The following is an 18,587-nucleotide window of genomic DNA, read 5'->3' as shown; positions in this document are numbered from 1 at the left end:
CGTTCTCCAGAGGATCTTCCCCAACCAGGGATCGAACCCAGGTCTCCTGCCCTACAGGCAGATTCTTTATCGTGTGAGCCATCAGGGAAGCCCAACTGAGGTTAAATGAAGTCATAAATGTAGAGTCCTAATTCAGTAGGACCAGTGGCCTTATAAGCTGAGGAAGAGAGAGATCTTTCCCTTTCTCTGCCATGTGAGTCCACAGCTAACATGAAAGTGTTTGCATCTATGAGCCAGGAAAATCACTATCATCAGAACCCGTGACACTTTGATCTAAGGTGTTCCAACTTCCAGAACTGTGAGAAAATAAATTGCTGTTGTTTAAATCACACGGTCTATGATCTTTTGTTATGATAGTCCAAGCTGACTAATATACAAGTTTTATTGTCTTACTACATTCTGGTTCTTAGACCCAGCAGACCTGAAAATTACAAGCTCATTGAGAATGATCTGTGGGTTTTTATTTCTCTGTTTTTGTGTTCTGTTTTTGGCCATGCCATGCGGCATGCAGGATCTTAAGTCCCCAACTAGGGATAGAATCCACGCCCTCTGCAGTAGAAGCATGGCTCTTAACCACTGGACCTCCAGGGAAGTGCCATGGTCCATGTTTTAGAAAAAATTGTTCTGATGGTTTCTTTGATGCCCTGGGTTCCTTTTGTGGATTTGAGTTGTGAATGCTTCAGAGCACTTGCTTTATTTATAAGAAATAGCTTTTTTTTTTTTTTGACTGGTAAGAAATAGCACTTTTTTTAACTGGCAATGTCCTGGCTCACTGGTGGGTGGCAGCTGGCCTGTCTTCCATTAAACCAGGAGTAAAGGATACTTTAGCGTCATGATGTCACTGCAGCCAGAGTTCTTTGCTATGCTCTGGACTCACTGCTGGGCCCCTGAAATCACTTAATTAAAGATAAACACACATATACCTGAACAGCATTAACACTTGTGCTTGTTTTGTCTTCCCTGCCATGCTGAGTTATTAATTAACGTTTGTATAAAACATCTGAATCATAGAATTCTTTTAGGAGGTCATCCCTTCTCTCTGTAGACCAACTCTTCCACTTGCATCTATAATGAAATTCTGAGCTTCTCATCCTCCCCACCACAGATTTGGTATCCTCACACCAGTGGATCCAGCTGATGTCAAAATTGGAAGCAAATATTTAACATTGCAACCTCGGACAAAGTATGAGGTCTAAAAATGTGTGACCTTGTGCCTCATAAAGTTCTTTTTTTAATGAATGTATTAGCTCATTTAAAAAAAATTTAATTGGAGGATAATTGTTTTATAATGTTTACAGTGTTGGTTTCTCCCATACAACAATGATAATTAGTCATAATTATATATATATATATATATATATATATATATATATATATATGTATGTATATATATATATTCCCTCCATCTTGAGCCTCCCTCCTATCCCCCCACCTCATAAATTCTTGAAATAAAAGAAACCCTGTCCCTGGTCTGCAGGTGTTAGCAGAGTGGTAACACTACTTTCATAGTGTTAACCATCTCTGAGGATGGACAGGCTCCTTGGATCACTCAAGGCTCTAGAAACCAGGAAACAAGAAAGAAAACCCACCCACATACCAATGAGCACCTCTCACATCCTCCTACAGACCTTGTTCTCCAAATGCTATTCAGTAGACTAATCAGTTAAATCTTGGCGAGCTGCAGTGATGCTTCAGATCCATTCAGATGACTATATTTGGTTCCTAGACAGGGTGGAAGCAAGCAGGGTGCAACCACAGCTCTATTTAATAGCTGATGATGTTGACCTAAAGCAAAGCTTGAGGAGTCCACAGCAAAGCTCTGTGACTATGAGCCACCCTGAAAACCAACCAGCTCTCTAAGGATTATCTGGCCCACTGTCAGACACTGGGATCAAGAGGAGAATTAGACAAGATCTGTGGCCTTGCAGAGCCCTCAACATAGTGGGAAAGAAAGACCTATAAACCCATCATTACAGCATGAAAAGTGCTGCAAAAGTGAAAAGGAAACAGGGGAGGAAATAGGAATAGAGAGGAGGGTACCTAACGCATATTCTTAAAAACTGGCTGAATTAAGTTAAAGAGATAAGACATTGTGACCTTGTAAGTTACCTTTTAGATTCTAAGTAACCTTCATAGTTTCTAATTGCAATGAAGAAAACACAAGTTTTGATATATGTCTTTTAAACTTTGAATTTCAGCATTTTCTCAAGTGTTGGCTTCTTAAAAACTTCTTTCTCACCCTTTTTGTAGTTAGAGTGGACTGGAGAGGTGGGTGTGTGTTTTCAGTGCATGCTACCTTGGGTGACATGGATGAAGCCATGTGCAGGAAAACGCAGCTACTGGCTAAGGCCACCTGCAGAAGAATAGGTGGGGAACCTCAGTGCCCAACAGACTCAGCTGTTTGTTTTAAGAGTCATGTAAAAACCTGGCATTTGGGGTCCCAGCATGGAAAGCACAGCATTGGGATTCTGAGATTGATATTTGGGCATTAGGCAGGTAGAGATTGTAAGAAAATCTGTCCATTGGAGGCAGTTGGAGGATTCTGGTGCTGAGATCAGTGGAAAATGGCAGAGGCCAAGCTCAGTCAGAGGTTCTGTACATCAACCTGCCTTTCCATTTCCTCCTGTTCAAAATGGTGATAGTTTGGCCTGTCTGATAGTTATAAGGGATAAATGAAAGTCACATGCCTACAGACACTGGTCCTTGAAAAAAATCTAACCTTCCCCACCCTTCCTTCCTTCCCATACCCCCTTCCCCTGCCTTTCTGCACTACTCATTTTCACTTATCAGGAACTCGTAGTCAGTCAGTCAGTTCAGTCTCTCAGTCTTGTCCAGCTCTTTGCAACTTCATGCACGGCAGCACACCAGTCATCCCTGTCCATCATCAACTCCCAGAGCTTGCTCAAACCCATGTCCACCGAGTCAGTGATGCCATCCAACCATCTCATCCTCTGTCATCCCCTTCTCCTCCTGCCTTCAATCTTTTCCAGCATCAGCAGGGTCTTTTCTAAAGATTCAGTTCTTTGCATCAGGTGGTCAAAGTATTCGCACTTCAGCTTCAGCATCAGTCCTTCCAGTGAATATTCAGGACTGATTTCCTTTAGGATTGACTGATTTGATCTCCTTGAAGTCCAAGGGACTCTCAAGAGTCTTCTCCAACACCACAGTTCAAAAGCATCAATTCTTTGGCGCTCAGCTTTCTTCACAGTCCAACTCTCACATCCATACATGACCAGTGGAAAAACCATAGCCTTGACTAGACAGACCTTTGTTGGCAAAGTAACGTCTCTGCTTTTTAATATGCTGTCTAGGTCTTCCCTGGTAGCTCAGAAGTTAAAGCATCTGCCTGGAATGTGGGAGACCGGGGTTCAATCCCTGGGTCGGGGAGATCCCCTGGAGAAAGAAATGGCAACCCATTCCAGTACTCTTGCCTGGAGAATCCCATGGAGGGAGGAGCCTGGTAGGCTACAGTCCATGGGGTCGCAAAGAGTCAGACATGACTGAGCGACTTCACTTTTCAGGTTGGTCATAGCTTTTCTTCCAAGGAGCAAGTGTCTTTTAATTTCATGGCTGCACTCACCATTTGCAGTGATTTGGAGCCCAAGAAAATAAAGTTTCTCACTGTTTCCATTGTTTCCTTATCTATTTGCCATGAAGTGATGGGACCAGATGCCCATCACTGGCCAATCTTAGCTTTTTGGATGTTGAGTTTTAGGCCAGCTTTATCGCTCTCCTCTTTCACTTTCATCAAGAGGCTCTTTAGTTCCTCTTTACTTTCTGCCATAAGGGTAGTGTCATCTGCGTATCTGAGGTTATTGATACTTCTCCTGGCAATCTTGATTCCAGATGTGATTCATGCAGCCTAGCATTTCACATGATGTACTCTGTATATGAGTTAAATAAGCAGGGTGACAAAATACAGCTTTGACTTACTCCTCCAATTTGGAACCAGTCTGTTGTTCCATGTCCTGTTCTTAACTATTGCTTTTTGACCGGCATACAGATTTCTCAGGAGGCAGGTAAGGTGGTCTGGTATTCCCATCTGTTGAAGAATTTTCCGTAGTTTGTTGTGATCCACACAGTCAAAGGCTTTAGTGTAGTCAACAGCTCACAGTACACAGATCAATACTAAAATGTTCTCTACGAAATGGACCAATAAGGCTTCTAAGGGAGGTGGAGATACAGTAACTTCTAAGACACTTAGTGTGGTGTTGCCATTTGAATAAATGGAAGGAAAGGTTTGCTGCAATAAACAAACAACCCTAAAATCTCAGAGACCTAACAAGCTTACTTCTTACTCATACCAGAGTTCAACAGGGTTTGAAGAGGCTGTGTTGCTGTCATTCAGGACCCAACCCCTCCCATTTAGTGGCTCTGCCTTCTTTTATTGGCTGGGAGTTTTCCTTGGTACCTCTGCATCTACTTAGTAGGCAAGGAAAGAATGAGAAGATAAAACGTCATACACAAGTTATTTATGGACCAGTGTTTATTTCTACCCACATTCCAATGGCCAGAACTCAATTTACTCAGCCCCACTGTTGCCTAGCTGGGTGGCCAGGCAGGAAAGGAGACAAGATTTGGTGGACACATAGTAGTCCTTGCCCCATGGCAGAACTAACTAAAATTGGGCAAGTTATTGGGAAAGAAGTGAATAGCCTTCTCTCGTTGAAGCTCTATAAGCAGAGTCTAGTGACCCTTTGTCTGGGATATGCTGTTGGGGTGGGTGGGGGCCTTTCAAGCCAGAAAAATGAGAGGACATTTTTCTCTGTGAGATTCTCTGATTTGGTAAAGCAGCAGAGAATTGGAACCAAATTACCTAGCTGAATTTCTGGTGCCTTAAACTGAGTTCTTGGAGTAGAAATAGAACATTGAATTTCATTTCATAAATTGTTCTTCCAGCTTGACGTATTGGAGGTTTTTAGCATGCGGGATCACACCTGGCTGCCCGCCACCTTCTGCCATTGCAGATACGCTTACAGGAAGCTGTAAGAGGATCTGTTTCTGATGCTGGCGGCATCTTACTAAAATGCTTTTGCTGGCATCATGAAACAGGAGCAGAATTCAACTGGGACCAATAATGAGGCTATTTAGAAAGTTCTTTTCTCCACCACCTGACAAGGCAGATATGGTGGGGATTTTTCCACTCTCATTCTGTCGATGGTGGCCGAAATTAGTTCAAGACCATCAAAAGTGTTTAGACCTCCAGAGCCGAAGTCCCAGACCCATAAAGAGGACAAATCCTCTTTTTCCTATCTAGTAAGAGAAAAAGAAGCTCACCCCAGAGACTCCCAACACAGAGGTTTGTCATCTATTTGTTCTTTTAACAGACCTCGAAAAAGCACAGCCATGTGTTAGTTTGAAAGGAAAGAAGTATTGGCGTTTGTTTAAAATATCTCTAGATAACATTACTGTGGCAGATGCTTTTGCCCCATGAAGTAATATTAAATTGAAATCTTTTTTCCTAAGCACTTTCACTTCTATCTTCTCATTTAAAACTCCTGGTTATTATTGTATGAGCTAGGGATTTCATGATTTATTCCAATTTAATAGATAAGACTACTTGAGGTTCAGAGAGATTAAATGACTTGTTTAAGGTCTATGAGATGTAAATCAATATTAGTACTCAGTTATCTATACTTCCAAACTCTTTCGCTGGACCACATGAGATTATCTTAGCTGATGCTTTTTCTTTGGGCTGGAGGGGAAGGGGTGGTGGTGTTACAGACCATTGTAACGGGTTCCCTCTATATGCTGACCCATTCATCCATCTGGCCATCCACAAACTCTGTAGCAGGCACTGTGTTTGAGATACAAAGATGAATGAGGGTCTTTGCCTTCAGTACGTTCACAGCTTAGGAAGGGAGATTATTGTTGTTTAGTTGCTAAGTCTGGTCCAACTCTTTGCGACTTCATGGACTATAACCCACCAGGCTCCTCTGTCCATGGGATTTTCTAGGCAAGAATACTGGAGTGGATTCCCATTTCCTTCTCCAGGGGATCTTCCCAACCCAGGGATCAAACCCACATGTCCTGCTTGGCAGGCAGCTTCTTTACCACTGAGCCACCTGGGAAGCCCCTAGGGCAGATGCACATGTAGATAAATAAGTGATAGATACAATTGTATGTGAAGACCCCAGGGTATGATGGGTGTGTACATGGGGAAGGTGCAGGATTAGACACACAGTGAAAGCATGATTAGTTCTTTCTGATAAGGTCAGGGATGGTGTCACAATGGGGATGACTTTTGAGCTGACTCTTAATGACTATCAGACACATTAAGGACTTGGGGGCATCCCAACCAAGGGTACCAGTTTGTGTGCAGAAGCGTAAGAGACTAAGAGAATATGGCCAATGTATGGATATTCTGGCATATTTGGGGATGGTTTGGAGAGTAGTGAACTCTGGAGGGTACCTGGCAACACTGCTGGGCTAAAAGTGAAGGATGACATTCTATAATGCTTTTATTCACTCGTGTCCTTGGTCCCATAGTGATATCTCAATTCTCTAAACTTAGGGAATGTTTGGGTCTGACCTACTAGAGGCTTCCCTGGTGGCTCAGATAGTAAAGAATCTGCCTGCAGTGCATTAGACCTGGGTTCCATCCCTGGGTTGAAGATCCTCTGGAGAAGGGAATGTCTATCCACTCGAGTATTCTTGCCTAGAGAATTCCGTGGACAGAGGAGCCTTGTGGGCTACAGTCCATGGGGTTGCAAAGAGGTGGACACAGTTGAGCAACTAACACTTTGACTTCAATTCACATAGTCTAGAAAGCAATGGCAGCCCACTCCAGTACTCTTGCCTGGAAAATCCCATGGATGGAGGAGCCTGGTAGGCTGCAGTCCATGGGGTTGCGAAGAGTCAGACACGACTGAGCGACTTCACTTTCAATTTTCACTTTCGTGCATTGGAGAAGGAAATGGCAACCCACTCCAGTGTTCTTGCCTGGAGAATCCCAGGGATGGCGGAGCCTAGTGGGCTGCCATCTATGGGGTCGCACAGTGTTGGACACGACTGAAGGGACTTAGCAGCAGGAGCAGCAGCAGTCCTTGATTGTGCATTCTCTTGTCTTATTCTGTCCTTATTCCCATAAGTCAGCTTGGCCTCCTTATTGTAATGGTAAATGTCCAAAGATCCTGAACCATGTCATGTTCTTGCTGCATCCCCTATCCCAGAACTAAGTACATTGTGGATGCCAAGGAATTGCTTAGTGGTTTGTAAATCTTCATAAATCAAGCAGTTAACTCTAGGGAATGTTCATAGGGCATGACATCATGAGGCGGGGAAGCATGTGGCTTTCAGTTCAGTCAGGTAACCCAGCACTGTGCCCGTCATGGGGACATAGATGAGGACTGGCTTTTGCCCTACAAGAGCTCTCAGTCTTGAGTGGAAGGTAGACATGGAAGGCAGTCATTGCAATTCCATGAGGAATGGAATAGTCTTAGGAACAAGTTCTGTGAGATGTCAAAAAGGGAACTGTTCATTCTGCCTGGGGGAAATTGGGAAGCTTTACTGTCTGCTCCTAGTCTGATATAATCTCTCAAGGCAAGGGATTTGTGTGCCTTGTTTAATGTTGAATTCCTAGTGTCTGGCACATAGTAGGTGCTCTGGGAATTAATACTTGGACTTGATATTGAGGAGTGAGTATGTGTTCACCAAGCAGAAGAAGCAGGGGAGATTGTGATCCAGGCAGAGAGAATAGCTTGTACAATGATACACACGAGTATACATTTTTATTTACCTAAATGTTGTTCTTTGAATGTAATTCCAGAGAGTGTTCTTGTAAAGTGTGACTATTAGTGGGCTTTCTTGATAATGGCCTTTCTTTTTTTGTTGTTGTTTTTGACCACATGCTCCTCACATATTGCTGTGCTAAGTGTCTTAGCAAGGTTGACCATAACGATTATATTTACCAGGGACTTTGTCAACATCATAAGTAGGTATCAGATTAAGCTGGTTTTAGCTAATATGACCATGTAACCTGATTTGCCTTGGACAGTGCTGATTTATGCCTGTTGTCTAAGCATAGTTATTAACAAAGCCTCCTTGTACTCTCAAATGTATCTGAGTTTGATCAAGAGAAAGAAGGGTTCCTTCTCTCAAGCATCAGTCTGGGAAAGTGGTTGATGTAGAAAATCCCACCACCAGATTTCAAGGGCACTAATTCAACACCCATTTAACAGATATTGATTGAATGTGATTCTATTCTGAATACTCCAAGAATCTCCAAGGACGACCAAGACATGGTCTCTCCTTGGCCCTTATTTCAAAGTCATGATTGCTTATATCCTGTCTTTCTCGTGGTTGGTTGTGAGAATATCACAATAAATACTCTGAAAATGTTTGTTGAATGATTATAATGAGTCAATGTATGCATACGTAACTCTCTCTTCCTTAGTTGCCCTCATCTGTCAATGCAGGGATAACAGTAATAGTACCTACCTTATAGGACTATTGTGATATTAAGTGAGTTAGTGCATGTAAAGAGCTAAGACTGGTGCCTGGCATATTTCTTATTGAGCATTTTTGCCCAATAGAAGTTTTTATGTGAAAGCACTTTGCAAAGGAAACAGAGCTACCTATAGCTTTATGTAGCTTAAAAATGAGAAAAACATCTATTTGGAAGCCTTGCTTAAGGAAGGTTGCATTTTTCAATTCATTCAACCATTTGATTATGAATCAGATATGATCATACCCTTAAGGAGCTTAAGCCTAATAAGAGAAACAGACATGCAAAACAAAAGACTATGAACTTACGTATCTTTGTGTCATGAAACAATGGCTTATAATTTGTGGAGTCTGTTATAGGTCTGCTGGGTACTCCTTAATAGACCATTCATTGAAAATCTCAGTAGAAGAGGAGATGGACATTGAGGTTAATCAAGGAAACAATGTAGTTAGATTGAAATTCTAGAAAGGTCACTGTGGTTGGTAAGTGGGATTCAGTCAAAACTGGAGGTAAGAATATGTTGATGATAATAATCCAGGAAAGAGATGCAAAGACTTGAACCATGACAGTAGCATTGGGTGTAAGAAAAATTAAGGAGATATAATCTACACAACCAAGCAGTTGGCAGGATTCTTGGGAAATTTTTTTTCCATTTGGCTGCACTAAGTCTTAGTTGCAGCACATGGGATCTTTAGTTGTGACCAGCAAACTCTTTGTTGCAGCACATGGGCTCTAGTTCCCTGACAAGGGATCAAACCCAGGGCCCCTGCATTGTGAGCATGGAGTCTTAGCCACTGAATCACCAGGGAAGTCCCAGGACTCTTGGGAAACCTACAGACAGCTTTTCTCAACAAAAAGAGGTATATCTTGAAGGATAAGATAGATTTCCAAGCCTCCTCCTCAACAAAAAGAGGTATATCTTGAAGGATAAGATAGATACACCATTTTTATTTTCCAAGCCTCCTCCTCCTCTACACCATTTTTATTTTCCAAGCCACAAGTTAAAACCTGTGTTGTCTTTGCTATTAATTGTTGAAGTTTGTATTTCTGTAAGTGAATAATGAAAGTGGATTAATTGTGAAGCTATAAGGTAGGTAGAAAGTATAAGAGGAGTAAGCAGTATTACCCTGCTTGGTTGGGGAGCCTCAGAAGCTGAGACTTGCCATTTGGAGTCTCGGGTAACAATTGTTGTTGTTCAATAGCTAAGTCATGCCCAACTCTTCAAGATTCTGTGGACTGCAGCACACCAGGCTTCCCTGTCCTTCACTATCTCCCGGAGTTCAAACCCACATCTACTGAGTCAGTAATGCCATTCAACCATCTCATCCTCTGTTGTCCCCTTCTCCTCCTGCTTCAATCTTTCCCAGCATCAGGGTCTTTTCCAGTGAGTCAGCTCTTCACATCAGGTGGCCAAAGTATTGGAGCTTCAACTTCAGCATCAGTCCTTCCAATGAATATTCAGGATTGGTTTCCTTTAAAATGGACTGATTTGATTTTCTTGCTGTCCAAGGACTCTCAAAAGTCTTCTCCAGCACCACATTTCAAAAGCATCAGTTATTTGCCACTCAGCCTTCTTTATGGTGCATCTCTCATATCCCTACCTGACAATTACCAATGCTTTAAATTAGATGTAATAGATAAGGAAACTTGGGCCTAAGGGTGGTAGCTTTGGTGCTAGAACCCAAGTCTTCTGACCCTCAATTCACCTTTTACCCACAATATTATCATTTAGACTAGGCTAGATTGGTTTCCTCACTGGTTTCTTAGTTCCTCAGAGTGCCCAGGAAGTACGTGGGGGCAGTGTAGGTATTTAACAGGGCCCAATCTTCCCCCCACCAGGACACTTGCCCCATTTTACTTGTTTATATGTTGGAGACTTTCCTAAGATTTTACTTTGAAAAATTCACTTGCTGGAAAAAAGTTTGAAAGCAAATCCTCTGGAGTTACAAACTGGCTAGAAATAGCATGGTAGTCCTATAGTGCAGAACTGTCTACTCTCCTTTTAAACTAACTATGTACCTATCCATCTGTATATAATGATTTAACTTTACACACATGTACATATGCATATTAAATATTAATTAATGTTACTGTCCGTATAGGTAGTTATATTAGTTACATGATATTTAGAGTACACTATTAATTCTCCTAAGCACTTGAATTTCCTAGAGTTTTTGCAGAGTTGTGGTTGTTTGGAGCATGGGAATGTGAGCAGGTGATGAATTTATACTCCAAGCTGTAACATCAGCAGCACTTTCCTCTTTTCCATACTTTCTACATCATCCGGGCCTTATTGGAGTTCTCTGTGATTGAAGACCTCTCCAGCTATACAAGCACAATTTCAGTGTGCAGACCCTCCCATTATACTCATTAAATAAGGTTGCAGCCAGAGCATCTCCCCCTCTAGCAATAAAATAATGTCTCTGTTGAAAGCTCATGGCTTCAGCTCATGGGTTTATTCTAAAGAGAGACTTCCACTTTATAGAGTTTCTGATTTTAGTCACTTGAACATTTATTAGAGGGGAAAAGATCATTCTTTAGCAGAGATTTCTCACTTCAGAAAAAATGGTTTTGTGCAAGGGTAAATTCCAAAGGTTAGTTTTTTTGGAACAATCTTTGAGATTCATCTATTTATCATTTATTTCTGAGAGGCCATATCTTCACCTGCCATGTGAATATATTCATTTTACTTTAACAAATATTTAGAGTGCCAACTATGAGACAGCCACTGTACTCAGCTGGAGGGAAACAAAGACAGATAAGAACAATCCTTGCCCTGGAGTACCTTGAAAACATCTCCAGGAGACAGACCTGTAAACAACCGTGGTAATTCTCTGGCATGAATTCTGTGGAGGCAGGAAGAACAAGCAGCTATGAAAGCTCAGATAATGAAGCAGCTAATTTTGCCTGGTGAGGCTGAAGCCTTGAAGGATGGGTATGATTTTTTCTCAGGAGAGAAGTCATACCAAAAGGAATGAAATAGCAGGGGGGAAAGCATGGGATAGAAAGGCCAAGTGATGTAGGAGATTAGAGTAGCCAGCTTAGAGTGGTATATATGGAAGGGAATTTCCCAGAGAAGTCAGAAAGCTTAAATGAAGGTCAGATTATAAGGAGTCTTGAACATCATACTGCATAATTGTATTTGATATAGGCAGTGAGGATCATGAAGTTAAAAAGTCACGGAACATAGATTGAATCATATGAACTTGACAGGATTTGACTGCTTTTGACCTAGAAAAACAATTTCATATGTTCAACCTAATATAAAAATTAGTTAACATTTTGAGTACAGTATTACAGGGTAATACATGCCTTACATCCATTATCTCATTTAATCTTCACAACCTCAGATTGTTGTCCTCATTTTAAGCATGATGACACCAAGAGTATCTTTGAACTTAAATCCAGATACTAGTCCAATTTTTAATTTTAACCTACCATCTATAGTTCTGTAGTTTGTTAAAATAACTCTAATGGCCAAACTAGGTACTGGAGGAACATGACACTAATCTGGCTCTTCATTTGGGGCAGATTTTAAAATCTCCTTCAAAAACTTGTTTTCCCTTTAGCCAGCATTCTTATACTGTAACATCAGTTGAAAAATCTGAGTTAGCCTTACCGAAAATTTTGTTTGCTAATTAAAAACTATTTACATATAGACCCTGACATATTAGAGCTGGCATCTTTCACTTCTTCTTTACTCAAAAACATTCTGGTCCAAAGAGAACAAGTGATTTGCCCAAAGTCTAGAATTATTAGTGATAGATGGAGCTGACCTTGAGATCGCCTGACTCTTCTCTGTTCCCTTGCGATTTAAAATGGACCTTACTTTCAAGAACACACATTTAACACCTATTGTACATGAGGGCCATTGTTCTAGGCATGTTCTTCAGTAATACTCTTACACATGGATATGTGCAAAACTTCTTGTTAGCTGGATGGCACAATTTGGCTATATACTGATACCAACTGAAAAGATATGTGGAAAGAATCTGTCTCTTACTTATTTGTATCTTGTAATTGACACACATAGATTGTGTGGACTTGGTAATAAATTTTTACAGTGAAGAATTCCATTGAAGTCACGGCCTTTGTGCATTTACCCCAAAGTACCCATACACTAATAGACAGCAAAGACAAATTTCAAGTAGGAGTTTGTATCTGAATTGTGAAATCTTGAAGATGACAAAAGAGTTTCGAAATTCTTGAAAAAGAAGTTTTAATAATATACATAGCATATATGACACTCACAGTTTATATTCCTAGGGTTTTGAAGGCTAGCAAAACCTTCAAGCACTTTCATTTTATTGGCAATGTAAAAATAATCAGATGTGATGATTAATTGATTATCCCATGATCCATTTTATGGCTAATAAAGTAGGCAAGGTAGGTATTGTGCTTAGTCACTCAGTCGTCTCCGACTCTTTGTGACCCCATGGACCACAGCCACCAGGCTCCTCTGTCCATGGGGATTCTTCAGGTAAGAATACTGGAGTGGGTTGCCATGCCCTCCACCAGGGATCTTCCCAATCCAGGGATCAAACCCAGGTCTCCCACATTGCAGGTGGATTCTTTACCATCTGAGCCACCTACCAGGGAAGCCCAAGGTAGGTATTAAATAACAGTAAGTACCAGGTTGGGGTAAAATTGGAATTCTTTTTTATATTCTTCTTTAAACTGTCCACAGAAGCTTAGGTTATATGTAACATAGTTTGTAAAACCTTGATGTAGGGTTTAAAACTGTGATTTTAGTTATTCACTCTTCTCAATAAGGGAACAGACTGAATAGTGAGATCAGTAACAATAATCCTTTTAAAAGAACTTAAGTATAATTTCTGTAATAACCTAGAATTGATGGTGACTTGATAAAAGTTATATATTTGTGAATAGTGTTAGAGTAGGACCAGGGCTTCTCCAAGAGCTGAAATTTCACAGAAGCCCAACATTATTATGGTTACATAGAGCAGAATGTTAGATAATTTCATAATATCATAGAGCAAGGTTAGCATGAAATCAGTATTTGTAACCTACAAGGCTTTGGGGGTTACAATGTTAAAACTTCTGTTCAAAAATCTTATATTAAAAAAATACTCATCCTCGTTAAAGGTGTGATCCTTTTCAAGGAGGTATTTTGAACTTGAATCTGCTGTTGCTAAGGTGTTGCTAAGGGAAATGAGCTACTCAGCACTAATGTATAACTTTACTCTTCTGCCTAAAAGTAGTTAAATTGTTCCCCCAGCTTCAGAGTCAGAGAGGGAAAGAACTAAAAAGGGTCAAGTGGACAGTTGCCTCTTTCTGACAGTTATATAGCATGCTTCTTGTTTTTCACATTTTTTTCTTCACTTTTCATAGAGAAAGGAAGTGGCCTTCCTAGGCATAAGAGGGTTGAAAAGGCAAACTAGGCTGCTGAGTAGGGCAGAGCTTGTAATGAATGTAGACTGTCCCTGGCTAAGGCAGAAGGAAGTGCTTGACCACTGAGAGAAATGCTTCTGCTGATGACCAACCTCAACAAAGGGCTTTTTACAATACACCAGCAAGCTGTAAGAGTGGTTTGAAAGAAGAAAATTATGTATCAATGAATGAAGCACCAAATCATTGTGCCCTAAGCATTTGGTTCAAAGTTCTAAAATATTTGGAATTAATTATTTACGTTCTTTTATTGTGTGCCCATTATGTTCCAGATACTGATATTCTATGTACCGGGGTTCTAAGGGAAATAACATACAATTTCTACCCTTCAAGCTCACTGTACAATGTGAGAGTAACAAAGAACTAGAATTCATCGAATACAATCTGCAATAGAATTGTTTGAAAATTGTTGAAGTTCAGAATTATGCTCACAGTTGAGTTTTTGATAAATAAAATTTTGAAAATATTTGGAAAATTTAACCTCTTGGGGATTTAGTTGACAATTCTATCTGAAGATCAGGCACTCTTACCTTTACTTTCAGAGATGGAGGAGGGTCCAGAACACACAGAAAATAATGGCAGGCAAAAACATGCCCCTGTAATTCTCAAGGACCAGGATTCTATCACCGCCTGGTGGCAGAATACTAAAATTACAGGTGTAAGTTAGGTAGTTGGGGTTTTTATAATTATTGTTATTGTTTTAGATGTCAGCGCATAGCAACAGTATTATTCTTAATGTTAGTTTCTGATTATAGAGTAACAGTGGATAAGATTTAAATTTTTTAAATATACACTTTTCTATATAAGGTAGAATTTATAGCAAAAAAAGTGTGGACTGAGGTTAAACATATTTAAGCTTAAAACCTAAATTTGCATCTTTCTAGCTGTGTGATCTTGTGCAAATCACTTAAATTCTCTAATCTTTCATTTTCTTATTTTTAATCTCAGAGTTGTGAGATTAAATGGGATTTATAAGCAAAGCACCTAATGCAATGTTTGACACACAGTTCAGTTCAGTTCAGTTCAGTTGCTCAGTCATGTCCGACTCTTTGCAACCCCATGAATCACAGCACGCCAGGCCTCCCTGTCCATCACCAACTCCTGGAATTCATTCAAACTCACATCTATCGAGTCAGTGATGCCATCCAGCCATCTCATCCTCTGTCATCCCCTTCTCCTCTTGCCCCCAATCCCTCCCAGCATCAGAGTCTTTTCCAATGAGTCAACTCTTCACATGAGGTGGTCAAAGTACTGGAGTTTCAGCTTTAGCATCCTTCCTTCCAAAGAAATCCCAGGGCTGATCTCCTTTAGAATGGACTGGTTGGATCTCCTTGCAGTCCAAGGGACTCTCTAGAGTCTTCTCCAACACCACAGTTCAAAAGAATCAATTCTTCGGCTCTCAGCTTTCTTCACAGTCCAACTCTCACATCCATACATGACCACAGGAAAAACCATAGCCTTGACTAGATGGACCTCTGTTGACAAAGTAATGTCTCTGCTTTTCAATATGCTATCTAGGTTGGTCATAACTTTCCTTCCAAGGAGTAAGCGTCTTTTAATTTCATGGCTGCAGTCACCGTTTGCAGTGATTTTGGAGTCCAAAAAAATAAAGTCTTCCACTGTTTCCCTATCTATTTGCCATAAAGTGATGGGACCAGATGCCATGATCTTCGTTTTCTGAATGTTGAGCTTTAAGCCAACTTTTTCACTCTCCTCTTTCACTTTCATCAAGAGGCTTTTCAGTTCCTCTTCACTTTCTAGATGCTTAATAAGTGTTAATTCTTATTTTGGGTTTTTTTTTTTTTTTTTTTTCATGGAAGTGCTTACTGAATAAAAGGTTGTCTTTCCCACAGTCATCATATCATAATTTTCCTCTATTTGCAACTTTTAAAAAATGGAATGGATTCAGTTCAATTCAGTCACTCAGTCGTGTCCCACTCTTTGCAACCGCATGAACCGCAGCATGCCAGGCCTCCCTGTCCATCACCAACTCCCGGAGTTTACCCAAACTCATGTCCATTGAGTCAGTAATGCCATCCAACCACCTCATCATCTGTCATCCCCTTCTCATTCTGCCCTCAATCTTCCCCAGCATCAGGGTCTTTTCAAATGAGTCAGCTCTTCACATCAGGTGGCCAAAATATGGATTCAGAGGAGATCTCAAAAGGGGTCTAACTAGAATGAGCTGACTGCCAATATCTCCTTCCTGTCTTCCTTTTCAACCTTCATACCTATATGAAATACTCAGAACAAACCTTGTCATTCTTTAAGCCTACCTTCAGTTCCAGCTTCTCTCATGAAGCCTCCCCCCATCACTCCAGATGATATCCTCACCATTGACTGCCCTTCAGTATTTCATTTTGATACTATTTTCTTTACATTCTTCCTATTCTTCCTACTATTAGGATTTATGCATAAAATGAACCTCCTTTCCCAGCCAGACTGTAAGCTCCTTGGTGTACATTGTGACTTGTATTTCTTTTTATTCTTTATGCTAAGAATTTAGCACTGAACTTCACCCACAGGACCAAGTAAATGTTTATCTGCAGCAGAAATTTTTCATTAAAATTGGAACAGACAATTCAGCCTTTCTTAGTTATTATTGTCTTTTTATTCTCTAATTATTTTGGGAGACTTTGAATTGTATTTTCTTCAACAAGATTGCCTTATCTTGTAGCTAGGTATTAATTCATACAGTTTTTCCGTATTCTCCATGTTAATAATAATAACTACCATTTAGAGTGCTGCCTCCACCAAGCCTGTATCCACTTAATTCTGGAAACAAACTTTAATGGAAGTATTATTTTACCCATTTTTACACATGAGGCTATTAAAATTTAAGGAGCCTAGCATATTATTTCCTCCTGAGAAGGTTTTTGTGCATGCGTGTGTGCTCAGTCACTCAGCTGAGTCTGACTCTTTGCGACACCATGGACTGCAGCCTGCCAGGCTCCTCTGTCCATGGGATTTTCCAGGCAAGAATATGGAAGTGGGTTGCCATTTCCTACTCCAGGGATCTTCCCAACCAAGGGGTCAAACTGATGTCTCCAGCATCAACAGGCAGATTCTTTACCACTGAGCCACCTGGGAAGCATCAAGAAGATGTTCATCAACCCCTAACGAATCAAAAGTAATAAGCTGTGGGATAGTATTTGAGGTGATGAGTGTGACTATTGATCTTCATTCATTCCCTATGACTGGAGTGCCGTCTGGAGCCAAGCTCTGTACTGTAAGGGGCTGAGAACAAAGAAGCTGATTCAGTGTTTGCTGAGCAGATACTCTATGTAAGAGGTTTTGCCAATCTTGGAAGAGGAAGTTGGGGACAGGGCTGAGAACTCAATTGTGCCTGCTTAGATTTTGCGCTTTGTAGCTTTAATTCTTTATTTGTCTCTCACTCCAAATTTATAGCCTGGTCATAATGAAGGATTAAATGAGATACATTTGTGAGCATGCCTAGTTAGAAGCACGTTGCAAAAAAACCTTTTGATTTTGTAATTGAGAAAAAAGTCAAACATGCCTTCCATCTTCCCTTTCCTTTCTCTTTTAGTCTGTGCCCATCTTCCTCATTCATTCAGTATGTGTATACTATGTATCTTTTTATGTGATTGTGGAGGGGAGCTCTTTTTTAGATGAGGAAAACACCTTTCTAGAATTCTTAGCTATAAAAATTGTCACTACTGTGATGTTGAATGAGATTGTGCATATCAAGTGCCTAGTACAGTGCCTGGTATACGGTAGACTCCTAGTAAATCTGCAGTGTTCATTCACACTTTTTAAGTCCTACTATTTCTTTCTTTCTTTCTTCTTCTCTTCCCTCCCCTCTATTCCCCTTTACCTTCATCTTTCCCTCTTCCTTCTACTTCTCCTCTCCCTCCTTCTTCCCCAAATTACCTACCTTGTCTTTTATAGTACACCTATTTTTTTATTTGTAGTTACAGAATTATAAATGAGTCCAGAGTTTTAAAAGGCCCTACATTGAATTATTTTCAATATTGTATTAATCTAGTTAAACACTATATCCTTTTGTGAATATTTATATCTATACTAGGGTTTTTTCCCTTTGTTTTTTATTTTTAGTACAGCTCATCTGAACTGAAATGGAAAAGCCTCAAATCCCTTAATACAGGGGTCTTCAGAAATCTCTGTGTGTCTGCACATTGGCCCTTCTGAGTTCTCTTAAGTGATCATGAAGAATATATCAGTGAAAAGTCCAGTCAGGGACACCCCTAAATTAGATTTCTTGGATAAATGTGTATTTACCATTTTTTAGAATTTTGTAAGTAAGGCAATTTTCTTGTTTTTTAAATTTTCTTTCCCAGAAAGATACCCTGGTTATTTAAGAGTGTGGTCAGAGGCACATTTGAAAAATCATGCATTGTTTCTGAAAAGAAGCCTCTGCTTTCAGCTGCTGTTCTAGCATAGGCTTCTGAGTATGGTAAGAAAGCAGGGAGATCAATTGTGTATCCATCCTTCAGTTAGTTTCCCTGCCTAGGTGAACTCTTGGCCATTTAAGTGGACTAGACATCCATTTGTCATATTTCTCACACAGTAGCATTCTTACAGCTATTTCCCACAATCCACAGTAGATATAACTACTTAGGAAAGGGAAAGGCATCACACAGTCAGGTCATATATTAATATCTCTAGTAGAACATCAACAGTGAGTTCCTGATCATACTGATAGACTCTGTGTCATTCTTGGCAGGTTCTTCTTTCCTCTGTGGTATGTTTG

This window comes from Bos indicus, chromosome 3 (assembly GCF_029378745.1).
Source record: "Bos indicus isolate NIAB-ARS_2022 breed Sahiwal x Tharparkar chromosome 3, NIAB-ARS_B.indTharparkar_mat_pri_1.0, whole genome shotgun sequence".
NCBI lineage: Eukaryota > Metazoa > Chordata > Mammalia > Artiodactyla > Bovidae > Bos > Bos indicus.
The sequence above is the reverse complement of the archived record's forward strand: the minus strand, read 5'-3'. Positions refer to the sequence as shown.